Below are 21,311 nucleotides of genomic sequence, written 5' to 3'. Positions count from 1 at the left end.
TATCATTTATTGCAAATCAAAAAGTGTTACGGTGACACAAAAGAAATTTCGAGCTGTATTTCAGACTAGGTGGGCACCAGCAAGGAACGCCACCCTTCGCTTATACAGAAACTTTGAAGGACAAGGCAGTGGGAAAGAAGAAAAGCGACCACGTGCACCAGCAGTTCAGTCACCTGAGGGTCGCCATGCAGCGCAGCCCACACAAGTCAACACGGGGGGCTTCAAGAGACAGTGGAATATCGCGCCATTCAGTACAAAGAATGTTACACGGTGACCTTCAATTGTACCCGTACAAAATGTCCGTGCTACACAGGCTAACAGATCTTCACAGGCAGAAGAGTTTGCAGCACGTCTTATGGACTAAAGATAAAGATGAAGTACTGCTCAACACTTGGTTCTCTGATGAAGCCTATTTTCATCTCAAAGAGGCAGTTAATGAACAAAATGTGTAGTTTTGGGCTACAGAAAACCAGACATTATTCATGAAAAAAAACACGTATGGGAAAAAGTGAGTCTGTGGGTAGCTCTGTCAAGTCATGGGTTAATTGGACAATTTTTCTTCAGTCAGACAGTTAATGCACAGCTATGCAAGGACATGCTAGAGAACGAATTCATGCCTCAAATTCTTGCTGTACCTATTTATACGCAGTGGTTTATACAAGATGTTGCAACATTTCACACAGCTAACGATGTTCTTGAGTTTTTGAGGGGAGTATGTGTAGATCGTGTAATGTCTCATCGTTATCCACAGTACAACATTTTTGGCGGTTTCTTCTCGCCTCCTTAAAGCCCAGGTTTAAATGCTTGTTATTTCTTTTTATGGAGCTATTTGAAAAAAAAACCTCTTCCATTCAAGACCTCAAAGCCTCATAAAAATGCGTGCTCGGTTTGTGCAGCTCTCCAGTGAAATTCATGAAGACCTCTGCCGCAAAGTCGTCAGAAACATGTGTACTCGTCTCGAAGAGGTTATCCGCCGAAGTGGAAGACACATTGAAAATGTGATATAGTGATATGTATTTCCATGGTCCAAGCTCCCTGTGACTAAAATTTCATTAATGTTCTGTGAAAAATAAAGTTGTTATTCTAAAATTAAATGTGTCAACTATTCGTGCGCCACCTGGTAGATTCTACCCGCACAACGTTAATGCTATAAGGTTTGTATAAACTTTAGGGGTTCGGGCCATTACAACCCATAGAGTTCATGTTACCGCCATTGCGCTACGTAAGAGCGGGCTAGTCGACAGTTCCTACTAAAACAATTATTTAGTAACAAAATTATTTTGTAGGAAATGTCGACTAGCCCACTCTAACGTAATGTAGTGGGAGTAACATGAATTCTTGGAGGTTATAATGGGCCGAACCCCTAACGTTTATGCACACCTTATAGCATTGTCGTTGTGCGGGTAGACTCTACTTACTATTCGCTTCAGTAAGTTGCATTCTAACCTATTACTGCATAAACATCCGGGCCCTAGTTATCATCATCCTACCTTCTCATTGTGTGAAGACTAAATATAAACTATTCCGGAACCTAGAGAAGTCTTAAATTCAAGACGAAGCCGGGAATCGAATGCGCAAGTTATGGACTGGAAGCAGATAGAAACGCAAAAGAATTGTGGTCGATGATTTCCATGTTGAAACCCATCACTTTGTGAGTATGTATGTAAATAGACAATAGTCTCTACCTAAATTTACCACCTAACCGACCTTATTCTCGTCTTTACAAATCGACTTATCTTGATCAACCCTTTACCTCTTCCAGTACCTACGGTATTAGTTCTGCGAGGCCTTTACTTTCCTCTGCCGATTCATTCATTCTTCAAAGATCAGACCTCTTTCTCTCTCTAATTTGGTAAGTGTTAAGAGAAGATATTTGCCGAGATATACTTCACTTTAAAACTATCGTTATCACAACCAGTTACGAAAGCGAGGACATATCCGTTACAGACCATGAAGGCTTCTGCTATACACATTTCCGTACTAAGTAGGGCATAGAGGGTAGTCGTATGTTAAACCATCTTGACCCCCAGGAATTTACCTTCAATTCATTTCTGTTGTTGGCTGGGTTAGCTCCAGCGGGAAGACTCAATAAATCGAACTCGCCTTCTTCTGAGCGAACCTATCACAGCTTTAACTTCTCATCAACCACTTCATTTCGGATCCGATCCAGGTATTTCATCTTTAACGTTCCCCTGCAACACAACACTTAAAATACTTTTTATTAGCTTCTTTCTGAACCGGTTATTGTCCGTGATGCACTTCCATAGAGAGCCACGTGCCACATCTTTCTGATATGCACATCTGTGTTTTAGGTTAGCAAGTTTATTCCCTTAGCAGGAAACTTATTATTTTGGCTATTTTTCATTTCATGTTTACCCTACTTCGGTCATCAATGGTTATTCTACAACAAAAATACGTAGTGTATAAGCTAATGCAAGCAATGTATGTATGTTTAGTCCTCAGCCCAAAGGCTGGTTGGATCCTCAATAGCTCCGCCATCAGCTGTCATAGATGACCTAGGCATCACTGAAGAGGCGTACTAGGGAAATGAGGAGAGAGGTAGTTTCCCGTTGCTTTCCTCACTGAGCCAGAAGTTGCTACTACATATCATTCTACCAAGCCCACTGAAATGCATGAACCAAACAACCCTATGAGCAATATCTTCACACAATTCATAGCAGGGACTGGCTACAGAAGGAATGATATTACTAGCATCACTCATACCTCAATCACTTTCACTTTGTCAAAGCCAAGGATAAAGCTGAGACAGATCAATGAAAGTAACAAAATTGCTCTAGCCCATATCAGAATACATACTGCACTGTAAACACTAGGTCCCGCCAGCAAAAAAAGGATTGTCTAATAAAAATTAGAGAAAATCATCTCTGCAAGAGAAAAATCACACTGTAATACCTGATATTACTTCTGTATTTTAGAATAGGGTGAACACGTTTTGGAAAGGATTTGATCAATTTTTCAAAAATACTCTTTATTTCTTTATTGTGAAACCATCCTTTAAAAGGGAAATAAAATCTATTCACATTTGTTGATCTATTCAGCTTTGTGTCCCCTTCTTGCAAATGACCCATACATTTTCGATCGGGTTGATACCACCTGCTTGCCCAATGGAACACGTTGATGTTATTGTTAGCAAATAATTTGTTTACCTTTAGTGGATGTGTTTGCAAGAAATAAATTTTATGTGTATCCCGTATTGTCACTTGCTTAAGAGACAATATTTACATGCACACAACTCTGTTAGTGACAGCACAACAGGCTGAGTCGAACAACAAGAGACCGGCGGAGACGCCTGTTTTTTCATCTGACGGTAAAACCTGGCACCCGGTCAATGGAGTTTTCAAAGAAAGTCCTTCCTACAACTCATCATATAACGGGATCAACCTTCAAACATAAGAGACTTGAAATTAATTTCTCCGAGGTCAGCACTCTTAGAAGCTTGTCCAACGTCAATATCACATAGTCAAAAAATTTAATGTGTGCAATTGGTCTTACAGCTCTAAACACATGCTTTAGATGTGGATTCGGTATTCACTGTAGGTATTTTAAACTCGTCTGTATGTTGGCTTTCGACATAGAATTGTACTTTAGCCTAATTATCATTGACTGATTCGCCAGTCTAATCACCTTTTATTCACCAAGTGCTTTTTTATGATCATTGTTCCAATAAATTTGTCTTTAACTTATTACCTGATGATGTCCGAAATGTGGACGAAACATGTCCTATTTTAATAATTTTAATGTTATTTTGAAATGAATAAAATAAATTTTATATTGTAAAGGTGGATCATTTCAATAAAGATTTATAACGCTTTTTGGACGTGTGCGTGGCGCAAGGTCTCGTTAAAAAGGCGCCACCACCATCTGGAACAATTTTATGTAACTCAGGCACTGCCGCTCTTGGAAGGATTTTCAAGTGCTGGACACTGCCCATCACTTGATACGGATTAAAGTTCCTATCCAATTATTGATACAACATTCCCAAAACATATCTTTTGTGGATGTTTAGGTGCTTGTTGAATATGAGCGCTGATATTCTCTGTGATTGCCCTTAACGCAGAAAATGAACGTTCTTACCACAAACTTCGAGGTGTATTTCCTCAGAAAATACAACTTTCTTCTAATCTTCCACAGTCCAATATCAATCTCATTTTGAAAATGATATTCGTCAGAAACGGCTTCTTTGCTGGTCGGCACATTTTTCTTCCAGACACTTATAGACTGCTGAAAACCATTATAACGTGCACTTTTCGCTCACTCAGACTTCGGTCTTCGTTTAGGTCAACACCAGAAAGCCTTGGATTTATTTTGCTCTTTCTAATGTCCAAACGGTCTTCTGTAGGTACACTCGTGCACTTCTGGTCACAGTTTTCACCCTTATGTCATAAAACCGACCGAGGTTCTCGGAAATGCTTCAAAACAAAATTTAATTTAACTACTCCAACACTAAATTGCGAAGCAACTTTTCTTTACTCCATAGAGATTACTTCAGTTCGTGTCAATATTTTTGAATATTTACTAGGGGTACATTACTATATTGCAGTACGACAACACCATACAATACTGAAAAAATGAAAACGTGTCCCCAAAGCATTCAACAAACGGCGGTGTTATAAAGAATATATAGCCTAATTATGTTTCTAAAAATGCTGCCATGCAGCAACTATGTAACTCGGTTCAAGGAGGGAACAGCATTTAACACGAGAACACAATTCTGCCAACATTAGTTACAAAAACCTTAGAAATTCATGTCTTCGGGTTAATTTGGACGTTATTTAGCAACATTAATCTGCTTTCACAGCGAATTCATGACCTTATCTGATATTTTCTGCATCACTTGACTTCATTCGAGAATATTACGTCACTAAATTTTAGATGAATTAATGAATTAATTAAATACGCAATTACTTCACTTTTCCATCCCACATTCAAGTTTACTCGAAAGTCAATCGATTTTCCACCTATCCAATCTCGTGTTAACTCGGATTTCAAATGTCTCACTCACTCCCATTACCGTGTTTAGTTTTATCTACAGTTCCATTGCTCAACACGAGGTGGTATCATATAACAGTGCCCAGTGGAGACGACAGTCGATTCAATTTATCACTTTACAGCATTTTTACTTGTGTTCAGGGCAGTTGTCTTCTCTGTTCATTTATTTCTCCGCCGTGGTGTAATGAAAGCATAAATGAGGTTGATATATTTAAATAATGTCAGAAGTGATGATAAGTTTGACTTTCATGAGGGTTGTGGAGACGAGGTTTTAGTGGAACAATCTACCGGAAGTGTTAGCCGTTTGGTTAGGGGCGGGCAGCTATGAGCTTGCATCCGGAAAATAGGGGTTTTGAACCCCACTGTCGGCAGCCCTGAAGATTTTTTCCGTGGTTTCCCCATTTTCACACCAAGCAAATGCTGGCGTTGTATCTTAATTGAGACCATGGCCGTTTCCATCCTACTCCTAGGCATTTCCTATCCCACCGTCTCCATAAGACATATCTGTGTCAGTGCGACGTAAAGCATATAGCAAAGAAAAAAGTGAAGCAATCTATAGAAACTGATCAAACAGTTGTTTTCTTTTTTTTTTTTTTAGTAAAAGAGGAGAGAGACAATTATTGTTAAGTTTTCCTTCGGCAAAAGTTCATTAACTTTGTAAATTGTAAATTGAAAATAATTGTAAATTTATTTTTCTAAACTTAGTCTATTTCAGCCAGTGTTAAATCATTCAGAGAAACCCGGGTTAAATAATTGGTACTGAAAAGATTAACTTTCATTTATTTTTCAAGAAGACCAGGCAATACACAAGCAGACTGATTAAATATTTTTCTTTAAATACTAGCGATATTAGTAAAAATGAATCGAAAATACTGGTTCTAAGCGATCTTTGTCAGAAGAAAGAATATTTCGATCCATCTATAGTTCTATGTTCAGACAGCACTTGTATACTTTAATGGTCAAAGGAGAATCAACGGTGTATAATACATGTATTCAAGAGTGGTGGTTCTTGAGACCGTCATCCACTCCTGGAAACCTGATCAGTCGAACATTTTGGATGGAGCAGACATAAATACGTGATAAAAACCCGTTCCTTATCCTAGTTGTCCATAGTGTAGTTGTTGTTAGCAGTGGTGGACTAAGCTACAAAAAAGCACTTGAAGAAAAATGATCCAAGAATCAAGAATCATTTCTATAAGGAGGGGAAGAGTAGGTTTTTGATGCAAGGGCGGGTATAACGCAGAGTACTTGCTACGTCTTAAAAACCTGTACTCTGAAAGGACAGCATTAAGTCATTTATTTCCATAAATAACTCAGGAAAATTGAAGTAAATAATAAATGAAGCCACTGTAATCAAATTAATTGTTTGGAAAAATATTTCACTTCCATTCTCACCTTCCGAATGTTTTCAAATTTTATTGCTTATGTTCTACTACACACTTGTTGTTCGATATAACACATCTTCCATTCAGTTTCGATTGATGAATAGTTGTTATAATTAAAGAGTATTAGAAGCAAATCAAAGATGAGGTGTATGAAGGCTGAGAAAGTTCAACAATTTGTAAGAAGAACAGAATTATTGAAACAAGTTCATCTTGTTGCTCAAAAAATGAGGAAAATTGTAAATCTCGTACTTGGAATACCTACATTTACTGAAAATAATAGAAAGTGGCAATTTTTGTACTAATGGATATTTGTTAAATTTAGCCATTCGAAGAATATGTCTACGGCGATTTGTTTATCTATAGAACGAATGGTAGATTACAACTCTTGAGTATAAGCACTCTTGAAAGCTATCCACCTGCCCAGCACTCAATTCTAAAAGCTTGAGAACCGAAGGCCTGCAAGAACAAAGGATATATCACGATATGATAATCCTATTACAGGGAGTACTACAAGATCTCTTCGCTTTGAGGTCCGTAAAAATTCAACAATGGCTAAAGTATCCAAAAATCTAGTTAGTAGAGATTTTCTCATCACATCGGAGAGATGGGTTTAATAAGCTCACGTCAGCACCCGCGATATGTACGTTAGGAGTGGGTGGTCCCAGGTGAAGTGATATCAGCTACATAATGAAATTTACCAGTAATATGCTTTGAAATCAGACTTAGTCCATAAAATTCAAGTTTGGATTATAAAATTTAGTTTTAGGCGAAATATCCTTCAGGTAAACAGAATGAGCTGAGAGACTTCACTTAGTTGGATTTACAAGTAATATGAAATATTGACTACCTCCCGCTGTTTATATCTATGGTCATTTAAAGCAATCCAAATATTCTTCTCCTCGATAATGAGTAGAGTAATCGTTTTGAGAGTTAGATGATGGCAATATGAGAGGAAAGCATTTAGGGACTAATGGTCGAAGTACATATTTATGGGACCAAAACTGTTTTCAAATTACTTTCACTTCAAAGTACTTCTTTTATAGTTAACGCGGTTAAAAACAGATTCCCATTACTTCAAAAGATGTCTTTGTAACTGTCCATGTGTGTACATTTCTATGTGTCACTTAGTTACATGATTTGGCTCAATTTCCATAAGTTAATCAAAATTCAAGAACTATAACAATAGTTACGGTTGTGTTCATGGTTGTGTATTTCGTTTACTTAAACATTATTACTTTGGATATTTTCCTTAAAAAACCCATTTTTATTTTAAAAATAATTATAACATCCAAAATTAGAAAATTGATATGAAAGGTAATGACAAAATATTTTTCTCAAAAATTGATTGGGATTAGAGATAATTATATTGATAAAAGCTCCTGAATTATTTGAAGAAAATAATTCTATAAATATTCGATGAACCGTAGTATTTATACTGTAAATACCGAGCGAGTTGACCATGCAGTTAGAGTCACACAGCTGTGAGCTTTCATTCGGGATACAATGGATTCGAAACCCACTGTCGGTAGCCCTGAAGATGGTTTTCCATGGTTTTCAATTTTCACACCAGGAAAATTCTGGGGATGTACCTTAAGTAAAGCCACAGTCTCTTCCTTCTCACTCCTAGCCATTAAAACATACTGTGAACTTCCATTAGGCAGACGAAAATTAATTGGACAAATATATCGTTTTCCTTTTAAAAATAATTTTACATATCTGAACAATATTTCATTATGTAAATAAATTTAAGATGCCGGTGGTATTTATTGGACAACCATTCTAACAGATGAATGAAAGTTAAGCATGCACAATTTAATTCAGTGCACTTGCATTTTGCTGAATAATACAACGTACTACATTTAATTTTACAACACGAGTATCTTCTCCAGAAAGTAGTCCGGGAATGGTGGACTACAACGTTTGATATCGTCGTTGCGTCTATACCGTTTTGTAACAATGGTGAAGGTAGAAATACTGACCCGCAGCACATGTTTCACAACGAAACTCCGTTGATATACTGTAGTTCATTTAATACTGAGCCTTAGATGACAGAATCTTTATGGTCAGAATTCAAAGCTCAAATATCATCACATAACGGTTTCTCAAGGCGCAACGACGACATAAACATTCTTAAAAACTAACCAACTGTGCAGCACTCGATTCTAAAACCACGAGAAAAGAAATGCAAGAAATGCATAATATATAGGCAATATTTGCTACTTGTTTATCGTCGCATTAACTACTTTTACGGTTTTAGGAGACGCCGAGGTGCCGTCTAAGACACTCAGGCCGGTAAAATGTTTAACCCCTTGGAAAATACTGAAAGCCAATCAGGACTGAAGATCTCAAGAAAAAAGACCATATTCATGACGAACATAAATCAGCAGAGGTATGACGTATCGAAAGGGTCAAGAAGTTCAAATACCCTGGTGAGATTATACAGCAGATTGGACCAGAAAAATCCACAGTAGAAGATCGGGTTTCAAATATGGAGGGAGTATAAAAAGTGTATATCCCGGGATGCCAAAGTAAAACTCCACAACACCGTGCTTAAAAGAGAATACCTGTCCATAAAGTATAAGTTGGAGAAGCCAGAAGAAAGAATAATTCCCAGAATAATTATGGGCGCTGTACAGACAGAAGACAGAGGGAAACATTGGAGCAACAAAGAAGTTTACTAGAAGATGAAGAGAAACTTGGATGCCATGAAGAAGAGGAGACTGGAATTTTTAGGACATAATATGTACAAAATGAACGGAAATTGACTCACCAGACAGACATTTCATTACATCTGGAAGAGAAACTCCACTTCATCATAGACTAAGTTAAGGCGGAAATATATGGAAAGGTTAAACATCTCAGGAGTCCAAACATTACATATAAATTTAGGAATACAATGAAACATTTAGAATAGTTTCAATGCTAAGGAAGTACTAAGGAGACTGGAAGAGCCTCGACAGAAAAACAATGGAAGCAGACCTGCGAAAGCATGAAGGAGTACTGGAAACAGACGACACTCCATACAACGAGATATAAATGAAGCTGTAGCGTGATCCTATGTGGCCAATTCGCTTGTAAAATGAATAATAATAATAATAATAATAATAATAATAATAATAATAATAATAATAATAATAATAATAATCGTAAGGCCTCATCTTCTGTGTGCAGGTATTTTAATTTGATGCCATCTGTGTATTTGATCGCCAATTTCGAAGTTACCTTTTACTGTAGGCCTACTAGATGAACGAATAGAACGGAACCCTCTTGAGTGTCTACGGCTGAGTTCTTTAGAATTTTTTCGGTTAAACACCGAATGTGTCAACCGGGATCGTACATCGTACCAATTGGATTATCGAATGGACTCCGTTCTTCCTTATGAAATCTGACGACGTCTACCGGGTTTGAACCCGCGACCTTGGGACCTCTACTACTGATCCACAGACGGAACTAGAGGTTGGTAATTAACATATACAGTAAGGAGAAAAGAAAATTCTCTGTACCGGCCATGGAGAACCTTCGAGGGGTGGTAGTTGGAGGGAAGCTATGTTATTACATCCACCTGTGAATATTTCCTATTTTCTTAAATATAAGTGAGACGACTACAGATCCTAGCTTAGCAGTTTACGCCACTATTCAGCAAATCTGGGGGTGGTATGTCGGTATTTTGTGCCATTCCTTGGATAAACAGTAATCTATTTCTCAATTCCCATGTGTCAATAAGTCAGCTTGTCATCAAGTTACTGTTGGCAAACAGATGTCTCAGCTAGAAACTCTATCTGTTTACACTCGGAGTGTTGGAGGGAAGAGAACTATTCTCTCGGCTAGGAGTACGACTTAAAACGAAACTAATTACGTCGTTGAGAACAGGGTAAGTGGCTACTTGAAGTTCAGAATCAAGAGTTAAGAATAACTGTGGCAGACGAGAAGTTCGCTTGTTACAAGTTGAGATTAACGCCTACAGCAGCTTGCACAAGTTTACTAAGTTAGACGAGGAGGATTTACGCCAATAAGACTACAGCTACAAGTTTGGTATATTATCAGAATCAGTACCATCTTTAATGAAGGCTGATTACATATCTGGTTCATAAGAACCTCGTTGAAAGTAGCTCGTTAAGGAAAAAAGTAGAGGTTAAGGAATTAGAGTAGCGTTCAAATTATTGACAAATTAGAAAATGAACATTTTTCGCAATGCCGTGTTACCTCTCCTTGTGCTTCTGAAATATTATGCATACGGCAATGCATAGAAAAAGTGATTTAGTCCTCATATACGAATTTTCATCCCATGATATGTGATATATCGACAAGTTCCTACCGTGGAGCAATAGTTGATTGTCGGCCCTGGATTGCAATATTGAGCGTTCAAATCCGGCACAGATAGTCGGAATTATGAAGGTAAAGGAGAAGTCCGTTCGGCACTCCATGTCTTAAGTGCTGGCATGTCAAGAATCTTCTGGTGATACATTTCGGTGTTTACCCGAAAAAATGGTAATCTTAGTCAAAGATCACACTAGAGTTTTAGTTTCTCTGCCATGTATGTTTAGGAAGACGGAACGTAAAATGTGATGCGCTGCCAGTTTGAATGGTGTCAAATCAAAATGTCTGCAACATGGTAGCCGGGGGCATGCGATTATCATTATTATTATTATTATTATTATTATTATTATTATTATTATTATTATTATATACCCGTGATAAAAACTGCTCGAGTAATATTGTTCTAATCGCTTTAATATTCAGACATACCATTCAGTTCTTTCGGCTAAACTATGTACTACTGAACTAACACTAATGTCTATGCAGCAGTCATTGAGCTCTGAATCGTTCAATTAGTCGGAAGAAGACCCTAGGTTATATACACTAGCATATTATAACTTGATGCATATCATTTTAAAGATTTATACAAGTGTCTTGTTAAATTCTACATCAAATTTTACCCAACCTATTTTAGTACAAATTATAATAGTTAACAGAAGAAACAAGTCATGAAGTTAGGAATATCAGATGATGATTTCTGTGACAGAACAAAAGAAAATAGAATATATAAAGTGCAGATAATAGTCATGCATTACCTATGTTAAAAGTATCTAAATAATTCTTAATTGCACGATTTTAAATTTGAAGTATATTAATTAACCCAGCTTAACAAAAACTACGTAATTAATTACAAAACAGATGTTGCAGTATTATTATTACAATTAATTAACATTTTATTGTGCTCATATATGAAAAATACTTTACAAATTTGATGATATTTGGCCGCATTATTCCTTAAATATTACTTATGGCCAGTTAGTCTCTTAAAATTACAAACGGTCTTTGAGATTAATCGTCGGTAAGTCTCACCTTTTAGTTTAGGTAGCAGCTCATATTATGGCTGTACGTTTCACGATTATTAATTCTTAAAACTGTTCGTTATCATCCTCTTACCTACCTTATGACTCCCAGCACGTATCATCATCCACGTTTGAATTGCTAGGCTCTGCAAGTTACCAAAACGGATGTTACACGGTGTATATGTTTTTATGTAAATAAAATTCTAAACGTGTCATTTTCTTGATTCAAAAGGCTACCTTGAATAGAAGTTAGTGAAAAATTAGTTCACCTATCATTTATGACCAGCGAATGAATGGGACCCGGTCTAGAAAGCCAATAATAATGGCCGAGAGGATCCATCGTTCTGACCAAACGACACCTCGTAATCTGCAGGCCTTCGAGCTGAGCAGCGGTCACTTGGTAGGCCATGGCCCTTCGGAGCTGTTGTGCCATGATGTTTGGTTTAGTTTGGAATGAATGGGGGCCTTGAAACCCACCTAGTTCCACGGATGACAAGATCAATATGAAATAAATAATGACATACTCGAGATTATTTATTGTCAAAGAAAAGCTTCGAAATATGAAACTTTCTTCTTGGACGGACCATGAGATGAAAAAATATTATGCACATTAAAATAATAATAATAATAATAATAATAATAATAATAATAATATTAATAATAATAATAATAATAATAATAATAATAATAATAATAATAATAATAATAATAATATTATTTCTGGTGCCACTTTTAATCGCCTCTTATGACAAACACGGGATACTGTGGATGTATTCTACCAGGAGAGTCTGGGATCAAAACCAAATAAAACTCCCAACCATCTTTTCCCTTCATCCGCCGGTGTCCATAAGACAACAGTTATCCTTTACGGGGAATAACTGCTAGAAAGGGTAATGGATTTTTCTATTGGAGGGCAGTATCCATAAAACACACTTTCTCCTTGGAATGTCAAGTGTTACGGCAGTAAACTATACGGGGAGAATAGAACTCCTCTGTAGGTTAGAAAAAGGAACTGTACTATTGTTGCTGTTGTGTTAGTCTAACGTGGATATTAAAAATATATTAGCAGTACAAACTCACTATTTCCGCAGATATCAACAAGTATATTTTCAGAATGAATATTTTTCAAATTTTTAGAAGGGACAATTTGTTGCTTTTTGTTCCATGTTTAATGAATTCTGCCTATAGTACAGATAATAATACCGGGTGCTTTTAAAGGGAATCTACTCCATCGTGTAGAGGTAGCACACCTGGGGTTCGTTTTCCGACCAGTCCTAAGAATTTCATTCTGGAGTCCTCACACTGGAATAGGGTTCACTCAGTCTCGTGGGACCAGCTCGGGAGCTACCCAGTATGATAGGCAGAGGACTCATTTACGAAAGCTAAGCAATTCAGTCTCACAAACTGCAGTAAGGCAGTCCATTTCACTTACATTTTCCGAAATGACAAATATAGCATGATAAAACTGATTACGAAAGGTAGGATGGGAGGGAAGCTAGGAAATGGGTATAGAAGATTACCACGGACGTGAAGCCTCGGACAGTGGTTCGACATCCACGATACGGGAAGTGCAAAGTTACTCCATGGTGGCCGACAATCTGTTGAGATGAGACACTAAAAGACGAAGATTAAAATGTACAATAACAGAGTACTAGGCAGAACTAACTCATCATCATTGATCCTTCGACGTAACGAAGTGACGGTTGGCAACCTATAACCAACCAGACATCAACAGAAAAGCAATAATTTTGTTTTGGGTTCTCATGTCTGCAAACAACATAAAGTCAAATATCTCATTTCATGACAAAAGTTAGATGACGTTCAACTACATAAAATACGTTAAGAATGGTGTAAACTTTTAATGAACCCCCGTAAATACATGATCTTACTTGCTCTGCATAAAATTTCAAAATGAATAAAATATTTACTAGTGCTCTTGGTGACTCGTTCATTTTACTACACTTCAAGGCCCATAAATTGTTAATAGGCAAATGATTTCTCTGGTATTCAGTCTGAAACTATTTTTGAATTTTGAAGTTTTACTGGTTTTAGCAATACGTAAAAAATCAATGCTTTAAGGACTCTCTGTTACTTTACATACTACAGAGACACTTTATAACATTTTATAACATATATTGGCATTTTAATAAGTAATTTATGAAAGCAAGCTTCCTAAGTGTTCTCTGTCTGTATTTTAGATCTCTCTCAACTCCTTATTCTGTCATATTATGGTTCTAAAATATGTGCTTCTATTCTCGATGGCAGATGATCATCACAACACATTCATCCTCTTATTAAGATAAACATTATTTTTAAAACTGGACAATGAATGCAAGTTATAAAACTGTTCAAAGTTTCTTACTGTACTTTTCAATAGTTTACACAACTTGATTGAATTATATTTCATTTCTCCAAGTGCCTTGTCCAGACCTGAACATTGGTGATCTAGTCATTGCATTCAGCCAAGCGAGGGCCCACTGATAAGGCATTTTCAGTAGCAGCTTACTTCCAGAAGGGTGACTCCACTACTCCTCTTGCCAACAGCACGTGGGATACCCATTTTACTGCTGACCATGAACAATGTTGGTTAAGTTCGGAAATCTCACCTGATCCAGTGCTTCAACATGATTACGCCGCTGGGTTTTAGTTACATATTATCTTAGAGAAAAGTAAGACAGACTTTGCCCTGCTACTTGATATGCAAAAGTTAATATTTATTATTAGCAAAAAAACAAACAAAGTTCATCGCGCAACAATCCCGAAGGGCCTTCACCTACTAAGAGACTACTACTCAGCCCGAAGTCCTACAGATTACGAGGTGTCGTGTGGTCAGCACAACGAGTCCTCTAGGCCGTTATTCTTGGCATCTAGCCTGGGGCCGCCATCTCACCGTCAGATAGCTCCTCAGTTGTAATCACATAGGCTGAGTGGACCTCGAATAAGCCCTCAGAATCTGGTAAAAATGCCTGATCTGGGCGGAAATCGAACGCGGGGCCTCCGGGTAAGAGGCAGGCACGCTACCCCTACACCGCGGTGCCGGATGTTTATCAAAATCAAACAAAAATAAAAGATTTTTATGATATGTATACGGAGTACTCACTGGTATGGGGTGGTGTTACTTAGTAAGGGGGTGATTAGTTTTACAGTCTCAACACCAGTCAGAAGAGAAAAATGAAAAGGTCCGAATAATGAAGGTATCGCTAAAAGAAAACAAAGGGTCATGAAGGGCGTGAAGAATGAAATACTTACTAGGCCTTGCAAACCTCATACCTTTGGGGTCTGATTAGAAGAAGAGTTGATCAAGGGAAGTCAGATATGAAAGATGAAGGTGAGAATCGCGACAAAAATAAATGGAAGCGATTCCAGATTCAACTAAGATCTCAGCTCACTCTCCCTATTTGATAACTCTGGTGCCACTTTTAGTCGCCTCTTATCACAAACACGCGATGTTGTGGATGTATTCTATCAGAAGAGTCTGGGACAGAGTAGTTACCACAACTGCTAAACATCATTCCCCTTTGTACTCATATCTGGTTTAGGCTGAGTGAAGCTCCTTTGTGATATACTCGATTTCTGCGGTGGAATTAACCCCTTGTACTACTCGGTAAACAAAGACAGCCACAACTGCTGTCTCGGGTATACAGCCAACAGTATTTATCACTGGTGACATAAAAAACATCCTTTCGGTAATGAAGTAGCGCTCAATTCTTAAACATTTCTTCAGCACCACAGAGTGGGGGCAGCAAGCTCTTAAAGGTTTAATTATCGTATTATATTCGTCCTTAGTTCTAAGAAATAACACATAAGTACGATAAAGGGGTTTCTGTTGTGTTCGATGATCTACAATAGTAAAGCACATCTGGATTTAACTTCGAAACTGGGCTTGTCTAGCTTTCGAAAGCTGTTATCCACTCCACCATGATACTAAAATTAATACGACACTAAATGAACAAAATCACTGTTTCATATGCACTTTAGGTTCGGATTTCATTTGCTGAACGTTGACAGTTTGAGTGCTACTCAATAAAACAATGACAGCTCTCGAACCAGTTGGAAGGTCGTTACAGTAAAATGTGCATGGTAATGTTCAGGTATGGATGGCATTTGTAGACAGATAGTATTTACTTCGTACGTATATGACATATAGCTGCTACATTTGTTCGGAAGTTACATGGAATTCTGTAGCTTATTATGGTAAACCAATCTATCCAGTACTAGCATGTCTAAGTTTATTTCTTCAAAATTAATGGAAGTCCTCCATAAAGAATATAATCCATTGTGTGACTCAGTAAATAATACTCAGCTACAATAAAATAGTAGGGACGATATGTAAGTTTGTTACTTTGGGAATATTTTCGTGTTATCTGGTTTAATAGAGATATTCATAATCTGAACATTCCATGCTCGTCTTTCAACTGAAAGTAACACAGAAGTGTAATATTGTATTGAACAATAAGTAGTTTGGACTGAGATAGAAGATGCCCTTAATATTATCATTTTCTTTTCTTTGCCTTTCCTTCGTTATTTGGAATCGGCACTCCCAATTTTGCAGCCAGATGCCCTTATCGACACCAGCCCTATGTGCAGGTATGTATTCACCATTGTGTGTTTCTCTAGCGGTTAGTTGTGTGATGCATAAATGAACATGTAAACGAAGACGAGCTCAAAGAGATCAGAGCTAGATGAATAAACGAGATACGTATATAATCACCAAAATGTCCAAGAATCAAAGTCTGGACCAGACAAGGATTAGGACTTACCGTTAATATCTTTCTCCTGATATTAACAATTAACTCTCTAATCCCCAAAAATGTTTCTTTGGAACATTATATCAAGGAATATTAAATGGATGTTTCTTAAGTGTATCGTAGTTGCACCTCTAAATTTCGTTATGTGACAATGTTTATGGGAGGAACACTGACCCGCAGCACATGATTCACAACGAAAATTCGTTGATATGGTTCATGCAATACTGAACCTTTGATGACGCTGCCTTAGAGTTCAAAGCTAAAATATTATCACATAGCGGTTTTTCTAGGCGCAATGGTGATATGTTGTCGATCATCTATCGCGATCGAGTGTTTGAACGTATTTACACCGCTGGGAATAATACATTTAATAAATAATACTAAGAATAGAAAGTATTGGTTCATTAATGAATACGCTGATGTATGTTTAACACATCAACATGTACGGAAGGTAAATTTCTTTTATAATTACAAATTACGTCATGTTCGTATCAGTCATATCAGATGGTACCCGTATACACACAGTGTTGAACTTAAAGATTATCATTATCAGTAAAACACACCTAGCAGAGGGGCTTCGGATAACAGTGGTCACGGCTTTACCGTGGTTTTACAATTTTGCATTCGAGAGGTGGTGAGCGTTCCTGAGAACAGGTTTGCGTTGTTTAGCATTCTCCTCACAAAGGTGAATGACGGGGCAGTTCCTTTTATAAGTGAAGGTGGCTTTCCTCTCAACTACTCACTTCAAGTCACCGCAACAAGTCTCCTGGTCTGAGAGTGGGCATCACTGTCTAGGACAGCTAGCATCAACTCAGAGCGGAACAACTTCGGAGCCAGTTCGCTTCCCGCTGTTGAGGAACGAGAACAGCTGAGCGAACATGGAGAGGAAGTGCCTGACGTAATGCATACTGAAGGTCAGTGGGGATGCATATTATTCTCACACCACACGGCGTTCAAGCCTATATTTTCTTTCAATATATTGCGCCCTGGTGGGGGTGTGATAAGCGTCATGCAATTATGATGAATTATTGAGGAATATATATTTCATTTTCAGAATAAAGAATATCTTACTGTACATACAGTAAGAGCAGGCCAGGCCGAGACGGTATGGTGAAACATGCACAGACTATTGTCTCCGCTGAGATTAACAAACACAATGAACGGCAGAATTAGAATTCTCAGAAATTGTGACGAAGGGGGAAGAGAAAGGCACGAGTTGTTGACAAGTTGCGGAAAGTTTTCATAGCCCCGAGCAGAATAGGTAGTGGCGACAGCGCAGAGAGCTGGGTGCAAATTTCTGAGAAATGGCGTAGGGGTATCTCCATGTACTAGCGGGAGTTGAACGCAGGGTTTGCACTGGAAGAAAAAAAACTAGCCTTCCCGGTCACGTGGTTTAGGTGGACCAATGGAAAAATTCACTTGACCAAAGCAAGGCGACAACTTCGTATTGTAAGAAGCACTAGCGAGGCTAACTCCGTGGATTAAACTGATAGAAGGGAGTGAGTTATCAATTCAGAATAAGGTGGAATTTAGGAGCCTTACTATATTATAAAACGTATAAAAAGTTAATAATTGCGGGAGATTGCATGGTGTAATTCTGAGAATTCATGAATGCTATCCGATGATTGGCTGGAGGCAAAGGACGCCACAATAGAGCGCGAAATCCCAGGCCGGGATACGGCAGCTAAATTCGCAAATATATCCATTACCAGCGAACGATAATAGTTGAGAATTGGTATAGAGCCTTTGAGAACATAATTACATCATTGGATATCATATTTAAACCACGGGCCGAACCGCAAATTGTCGTATGAAGATATCTGGACTGCGCGTCCTAAGATAACCTCCCTTGAACTCGGAAGAGAGGGGATACGAGTATAAATATGAGGTCGTGGACAAGGACTGGAAACTACTTTTGACAAAGCGGTCGGAGCTGATACCACGCCTGAGGTGCATGACAACTTCTGATATTTTGTTCGAGCCGTGATTACGCCAGGGGTGCGTGTGTGTACTTACTCGTGGAGTAGGGTTCGAAGTATTATATTGTTACATAGTACAGTGATTCATGACGTGATGTAGCTCATATTACAGTCTTGAGCAGTATACTAGTATGAAGTGTTTCAAATAGACAGGACTCAGTAAAGCATAACTTACGGAGTGTGAGATTCTACCAACAGATTAGGAAGTGCGTTACGTGAGAACGGTCACGAGTGTTTATGTCACCTAGTAAACAGTCGATTCTAAACTGATACCTGGTCAGCTACACGAACGTGAGACGGGAAATTCAAGTGCGCGCACGGGCCGTTGTAAAGGAGATCCCGAGGTATCCCATATTCCTAGTGTCCGGGAAAGGAATGAAGAATGTATATCTACATTAAGTGGGCTAGATACAAGGCCGAGAGTGTAAAATTTGTGAGTAGAATTTAGGGTGGAAATTATTCCAGAGTGCAACAGTTATTTTATTTGTTTTTATTCAAAATGTGTAAAGTTGAAAAGGGTCAAGGATTAATTATTCAAGCTGGCATGAATACCAGTGGAATGCAGGGCTAAGACTCGACGGGGCCTGTGCTTCTCGTCCGGCTTAGCAGACTACAAAAAAGAGGTGAGTAACCTTTTCAAATATTTGTAGATTGCTATCGTTAGTGGGAGGAAATCATATTATTTTATCATGGTAACTTGATTGTGAAACGAGCCGTTTCCGGCTCGTATAAATTCAAAGATAGATAGATAAAGGGACAAATTAATATGTACATGACTAGATCGAGCACTCATCATAATTTTGATTATTAAATAGAGTATAGTAGGGTTGAGTTGTTCATTCAAGTGCTTGAGTTGTTTGATATGATATGGAGCACGTTTCACGTAAAGATAATGTTAATATTCATTTAGAAGTGCTTCCAAAGTGTTTTTCCAGTATCGGAACTTTTATAGATATTAAGGCCTGTTGTTAAGATAATCCAGAGGTAGGGTTGCCAAGTGATATAAATTGTTGTGGGACGGAATGAAGTCCATTGATTTGTTTGTAAATATCGCGAAGTTCGCCAGTGGACAAAATAATAATAATCTGTACAAGTGTCGAAGTAGTTACATTAATATTGGGTATGTGTAAAGGCGTGTTTAATAATAATCTTTGAGAATAAAGGCACGGGCCTAGTTGGATAGAATGATTGCAAATTAAAGTAATTTAAATGTGCAGATATTATGTGGCATGAATATTTTATTTGGACATTGAATCCGATTTTAACACTAATTGTTGATTTAACGTTTTTGGACTCCATAATAATCATAAATAATTTTGGTAGAAACGACATAGGCATTTTGATAATATGGTCACGCTATGTTTGAGGCCCAGAGTGATTTGAGCCAAAAGTTGAGATTTGGAGTTTGTGGGACAGAAATCCGGCCCGAAATCAAAGTGAATTGTACTGATGTTGATGAAGAAATAGATGGATCTTAAGGCCCACATAGAGGTTGTATTTATATACCGGTGTATTGAGTGGCAGAATAGAGTCCACACACCGAAGGTTAATTAGTGAAAATGTTTTGAAGAGTTCCGATGGATAAATGGACTTCAAAATGGAAAAGGAAGGAATAATTTAACACTTGCAGAGATTGGAGGTATTTGCCCAACTGCGAGGTCTTATGGGATTTTAGAATTGTCTTAGGAGCATATGGTCTCCATGAATTAACGACAGTACGAAAATAAGGTTGCGGGTTCGAACACTATTATGTCCCGACCGATGTGAATTCGGATCTTGGTGATTTCTGTTTGGGAGAGAACGTATGTGACTAAATTATAAAGATGGGGAATAAAGTAAAGATTCTCGAAAGAATAATAATAATAATAATAATAATAATAATAATAATAATAATAATAATAATAATCCAAGTAAATCATGTCTGGATTGATTAGTGCCAAAATAAATCGGAATTGTAAAAGGGGTTATGCGTTAAACATATTAAGAGTGGACTACCGTGTAACAAGCGAAATTATTTTTTAAAATTAATAATAATAATAATAATAAATATTTGAAGAAGAAGATTTTTTAAATTTATGAAAACAATAATGATGGTGGGAATTGAATTGAAAATATTGAAATTTTCAAACCACTTTAATAATAATATTTGAAGAAAAAAAAACTACTTTTTTTTGAAGAAGAAGAAGAATTTACTTTTTTATATTTTGGGCATAATAATGATGTTGGGAGTTGAAATGAAAAATTTGAGATTTTTAACTAAAAATAATAATAATAATAATAATGAGAATATTTGAAGAAGGAGAAGAAGAATAAAAAAGGAAGATACTTTTTTTATGAGAATAATAAGAGCGAGAAGTTGAAGTATTAAAGCGAGGATGATTACGGGTTACGATAATCACGATTTCCAATAATAATAATAATAGTAATAATAATAATAATAATAATAATAATAATTTTTAATGTTTTATTTTATTTTATTTTATTATTTCGGATGCTGATGATGAATGATAGTAGGGAAGTCAGCTGGCGAATTAACGTAATAATGTCAAGTTGTTGTGAATAATAAGTTAAGTTAGTAGTTGTAAAATGAAGGCAAATCCCTACATCTGGACCATTAGGTTAGAGTCGCTTTGTCGTTTCCTTCAACTAACGATTAGCATATCTTGGTTAGGAACCCGGGGAGAGTTTGTAGTTTCCCGGGTTGGTCTCATCTCAATCAAAGTGGAGGCGATAACATAGTTCATGTGATCGCGCCCACTTAGCCAACAGGTAATTGGTCCACGACCAAATATGGTCATGGTGTTAAAAAAAGGTAAATCTGATACTTTCAGATATCAACGGTTCCACCACCCA

At 37.4% G+C, this 21,311-nt stretch overlaps 1 protein-coding gene across 1 annotated transcript in view; it reads right to left on the bottom strand.

The window, feature by feature from the left end:
* Positions 1-21,311, bottom strand: part of Fife (regulating synaptic membrane exocytosis protein fife) — a 969,278-nt gene that overhangs the window by 883,681 nt on the left and 64,286 nt on the right. The window lies entirely within an intron of this gene.

Source organism: Anabrus simplex, chromosome 1 (assembly GCF_040414725.1).
Source record: "Anabrus simplex isolate iqAnaSimp1 chromosome 1, ASM4041472v1, whole genome shotgun sequence".
Lineage (NCBI taxonomy): Eukaryota > Metazoa > Arthropoda > Insecta > Orthoptera > Tettigoniidae > Anabrus > Anabrus simplex.
This window is presented reverse-complemented; position numbering and strand designations above follow the sequence as displayed.